This window comes from Adiantum capillus-veneris, chromosome 15 (genome assembly GCF_014529385.1).
Source record: "Adiantum capillus-veneris isolate H3 chromosome 15, ASM1452938v2, whole genome shotgun sequence".
NCBI classification, from domain to species: domain Eukaryota; kingdom Viridiplantae; phylum Streptophyta; class Polypodiopsida; order Polypodiales; family Pteridaceae; genus Adiantum; species Adiantum capillus-veneris.
The window spans coordinates 109,739,539-109,745,538 of NC_140945.1; positions in this window are offsets into that span (position 1 = coordinate 109,739,539).

A 6,000-nucleotide genomic window follows, 5' to 3' on the forward strand; every position below is an offset into this window, starting at 1 on the left:
AAATCACACCACCTATAAAGCGCATGCAACACTACCTAGATCAACATAATGTCAATGAAGGACACAGATGACACGATAGGTGCACGAAGGAAATCTCTACACCTTGTCAGGCTGAGACCATCCCACATATGCAACACTCTGGAAGGCCAACTAAATCAAAAACAAAAATCTCATAGCTCTCAACTACACCACCCAACCCACATACACACAAATGGAAGGAAACTCATCAAATCATATGAAAATCGTATGAAACTTAAGGAACACTATCCCCTCACTAGGATACGTCTATCCCAAACCTCTACACTCAAAGTCCTCACTCCAAACCCATCAACGGAAAACGCGTATGAAGGCAAAGCAAAATTTTGAAAGTGTCCAAAACTGAAATCTATGAGTACCTATGCATAGCTTATGTTTCCATGATTCTAATGACTACTTGCACGCAAAAAATAAACATCATTTGGCACACTCACGACCACAAATAGCTCGTAGATACGTTAGTATGTGTGCTTCGTTTTGTGCAGAATGCTTGGTGTTGTTGTGTAACTCTTGCCAAGCCTATCACAATGGTGCAATTGAATCTCCAATGCAATGAGCGAGCAGGGAGTGTCATCAGGATGAAGCTCATGCTCTCTCTCACACATAGTCGACGGTAGCACAAAACCTTGATTAAGATTAAATTTCTCTTTACAAAATGACCTAGGTACCTTATAGACTAAGGATACCATAGGTTAAACCAAAAAATAGAGTTCAATGGGTCAAATGGCTTTGTATTTACAATCTGGAAGTGCCATCGCACCTTGGCTTCTGTGACTAGAATAGTTACCCACTGCAAATGATTTTTTAAACCATAATCCGCATCATTTTATAACTCTCAAAAAATAAGACTTTGGTACGAAAATTGAGTTATGACGTACTGTTGACCCATGGAGCAACAATTGCTAGAGACAAAATTCAAAAGAAATAGGGATAATCTATGTGTTTTCTAATAGACATTTGTGGCTCCAAAGAAAAATAAGTTGCTCCAAATTAAAATAAGCATATCGTTGTTTCCACTTCCAATGCTTATGCAAGTAGCAGGGTTGTCCCCCACAGCTATTTCTTCAAACCGGAAGGATTGAGAAGTTTGGTAATAAAATAAAGAAGCTGAAATTATTTAACGATAGGGAAAAATGATCTTCTCATTAAGTAATGTTCTAAGCTTGAGGCTAAAGAGACTCGTAATAAGTAAGAGGCATAGATACTTGATCCAATGCAGTTCTACAAATAGTGTACAAAGTTTAGAATGTGCTTTTAGTGCTTAATTTCCATATGAACCATTTATTCATGATGTATGTATTGCAAGATCCATGAAGAATGTGTGGTACTTTGACATTGGTTCAATTAAGAACATTACAACTCATCATGATTTGTTCACTTCTCTTGAGACTATCCTTAGAAAAATTATTGTCACATGTGCCAACATTACCTCTTATCTTGTTTAGCGAGTTGAAAACATTGTGTTTACTACTACACGTGGTACTCTTTGGATGCTTTGTATGTATAGGGGATCATGATGAACCTTTTGTCTATATCTATACTTGTAAAACTAGTCAATTTTATGGATGATAAATACATTGTGCATAGTCATAGTTTTGGTGATACTATTGTGGAATCTAGCACTTTGTTTCATGGACTTTATAAGCTCAATGCTTACAAGTATAACACATGAGTTCAAAATAAAGGGATTTTTATCGAGAAAAATTGTTCAAAGCTAACAAAATTACATTTATGGAAGAGGGTTTTTATTGCATTTTGGAAAAACATATGCAAGTTTCTTAAGGAAAGGGTATTGTTTTATTACCTTATAGCATGTAAGTATAGGGGTTTTAAATAACATTTGAATGCAGGTGATATATGTGATTTCTTATGAACCCCCCCCCCCCGAAAGGGAACATTTTAGCATCATGCATATTTTTTGGTTCAAAGACTATTTTAGATGCAAAACTTTGGCATTCATGTTTTGGTCATCTATATCTCAAGTAAGTACAACCACACATACAGAAGATTCAAGAAGGAATTAAAACGTTTGATATCATCAATTACAAAGGCATGGGGTGAAAGAGATATCACTTATTACTTGGTAAGATTTTAAAGTAGTATTTGAGATGAGACTTCAAGTCATGAACTCTTGAAATAACACTTTTTAAATTTTGCAGTGTATTCTCTACTTGTTGGTCCTTCTTTTGTAAAAGGAGAGGTGATTATAGCATGGAATTTGCAAAGAATAAAGAAATCACATTACCAAGCATGTACTCCATTCTTTAGATGTAGATGCTATGGTATCAAACTTCCTAGGTTTGGACCTCTGGTTTGAAAGTTAGGTCAATTCTTGCACTTTCTCAAAGTAGTTGGCAATTTTGGGATTTTGACTTGGGTTTTGATGTCCAAATGAGATGAAACTTTGGGATTAGTCTAGAAATAGCATGTACAACACAACGGCTAGGTTTTAGTTTCAAAATTTAAGAAAGTTACATTAAGGAGACGGCATTGCTTTTCACAAAAAATCATCAAAAGCAAGAAAAATTGAACCAATCATTCGTTTGACCTAGCATAACATAAAAGCGACCTTGCTTTCCACTTTAAAACCTCCTAGAGTTGCACAATGATCAAGAATCAAAGTATCGTATAGTGAAAACCTATTTTTCTTATTTGAGACCTGAAAATAGACGATCTTACAAGAAAGAAGAGAAGGAGTGTGTGTTTTTGTGAAAGAGAAAGAAGAGAAGAAGCCAAAAAAAACTCTAATAATTCAAACTCTCTCTCTCTCTCTCTCTCTCTCTCTCTCTCTCTCTCTCTCTCTCTCTCTCAATTACATCTATCTTCAAAACTGTGAACTTCAATCTAAAAGAGATAAAATTTATCAGTGTTAAGAGTTTCACTAATTAGCAATAGAGGAAGGCAATTTCCAGTCTCTAAACCTAACTCCAAATTAGCAGTGATGGAAACCTATAATCTATGAAGGCAATGTAAAGGTCATGCCAATGAAAACAGTATAGTGGTTGACGATAAATTGATTGTTAATGTGCAAGATATATTGCGCCACCAAAGAAAAATTCACAAAAATATATTAATCAAGAGCGTATAGACATAAATTGATAGTATATTCATTGATGTGCACTGTGGAATAAACATACCCACGTTTAAAATTCACTCTTATCTAGTAATTTGATAGTTTTCCTTTACACCTATGTGTAGAGCTGATAGAGTGATGGAAACGTATAATCTATAAATGTCAATGTAAAGGGTATGCCAATGCAAACAATATAGTGATCGATACGACAAACCATCCTAACAACTTTTACTATGAACAATGCTTGCTATATTTACCTTGGCACAACGATGAGAACCAGCACCTTTATTACCCCGAAACATGGAAAGATATATATAAATTTCATTTAGATTGTGTGTCCTACAATAAGAAAGACATTATAAATGAAAACAGTATCTCACAAAGTGCAACAGCATCGACATCACGTTCCTCTGCTTCTTCAACTAAAAATACGACAACATCACTTCAAATCTTCCAGACTTGAACGTTGCCAACAATAGAAAGACGACAGAAACAAAGTTGACCGCGATTTCAAATAAACAATTTCACGAAGGCTTACAAATGTTAAATACTAAGCAATGCCTTTTTTTTAATGATATTACACTAAGAAAATGAACAAACCCAGACAAAGCAATACACCTATTTCTTACTGGAGGTGCTGGAACTAGTAAAAAGTTTCTGTTGTTACTGTTGGTTTAAGGCTTACTGTGACACTACAATTTTAAATTGCTCACAAACATTGAATCTGCTTAAATTTTACTAATGGCGTACACACACTAGAAAAGCAACATTCAATATTGGTGGAACCACAATACATTCAACTCTCCATCTTCTAATGATAGTGAGACGCGCAAGATATACTGCACCAAAGCGAATTTGACAAAAATAAATCAATCACAAGCGTATAGACATCAACTGATGGTATATTCATTGATATGCATTGTGGAATAGACATACCCATATTTAGAATTCACTCTTATTCAATAATTTGGTAGTTTAATACACTTATGTGTAGAGTTGATAGAGTGAGGTGTAGTGCTCTAGTTATACTATTTGCAAGGGTACTTTTTTATTTTACACAGTGGGCATGAAAACTTGCAGCCAAGAAGATGATACACATATATGTAGAGCTAATAGAGTGAGTTGTAGTGATTTGGTTGTACTATTTTCAAGGGTACTTTTTTATTTTACACAATGAGGTGAAGAAAACTTGCAATAAAGAAGATGATCGAATATCTATGTCAATTGACTTCCAGACATCCTTCACTTTGCTGCTCAAAGCGTACTCCCTTTGTGTTGAGATACACAATGGGGCTATGGAGGGTGGTGTTGGGGAAGAGCCATGGCAGGAGGGAGATGGTGAGCACAAAAAAGAGCAACAAGAGAGGAAGAGACTTGTGAGCTATGAAAAATTCTATGTGTTTGATTATTAAAAAATCATTGCCTATATAGAAAACTTGACTAATATTAGCCATGCCCTTTACCATGAAAAATCCACAATAAAAGGTGGTGTGCATCAATTCACTGATAAGAATTGATCCCATGGGCTAGATTGAAGATAAAAGGACTTGAAACCCAACCATCCCCATCAAGCCCAATCCACTAACAAAGGCTTGAAACAGACACATGGAAAAGTTCATAGAATACCTAAAACAATGAGTGGAAGCCCTGTCCCCCCTCCCCCCAGAGTGGAGACAAGAAGAACTTAACCAAACTGACAAGTATGGCAGATTTACCCACTTTTTATTGTGGCAATGTTTATAACCCGTACAAGATTTATCGACTTTGACCAACATTAAGAAAAAAAAAGAATTCAAAACTAAAGGATGTCCTTTTTTACTAAGACCATATGTGCATCATCATCAACATCAACAATGTTTATCTGACTTTTATTCTTCTTGAAATACTTGTTGGAAAGATAGTTGTGTTACCGCAATGAGCACAAGGATTTTTGGTGAAGAAATTCTTTGTTTGATGATTGTTTCATCCACAAATTGCATAAGATCTAGTTTTAGTTGACATTCCGGTTGAAGTTGAGGTAGAAGGGCAACCACTAATTTTATATGCAGTGGGAACTATGGAAGACGTAGGACGAGATGCTCTTTTCTACTCTTCTTGCAACAAATTAACAATACCATCCAAAGAAGGAAGAGGATATTTCTCCTTTAAGACGGTCACAAGTTGGTGAAATTTAGTATAGGTAAGCTATTAAGTGAATCAACTATAAGATATCAAGTATTGGAGCTTCAACATAAACTAACTATGTTCTAATGCTCTTTAACCTGTTAGGTAGTGCTACTATATTTTTATAAGCATGCAGAGTTAGAGAATATAATTTCATCTTTAAGCTCATCTTTGAATATTTGGCTTTGGCACCAAAAAGAGTTTCTAATTCTATCTAGGCATCACTCAAAGATTTAATATCATCCAATTAATGAATAAAATCATCTTAAAGAGAAGTCAAAATAATACCCAGTCCATGTTCATCTTTCCTCTATTGTTGAAAGATAAAGCTCCAGTGACTATAGCCATTGTACTCGCTTTGTCTATTGAAAGATACTTGACAACACTCTAGAAGTTGTTCGCATCAAATATCCCTTAACTTTGATTTGTCATGTGTGAAAACCAGATTCGTCAAACTTGTCAATTTTTTATGGCTTATTTGAATCTTAAAAGAAGTTGCCAAATATCCATATTTGATAAAGATTTGAATACCACTTCCAAAGAGCCAAAAGTATAACTTTTGGTAAAGATTTTGAGTGCTTTTTTTGCTTTGAAATGAGTCTAAAACATCACATCACCTACTCAAGATGTTCTGGGTATGGGTCACTTGTCTTCCTTGCAGACTCTTCGGAGCATGATGATTGCTACCAAAAAAGTCAAGCTTGTTATGCACAATGTAGTTGAAGTAG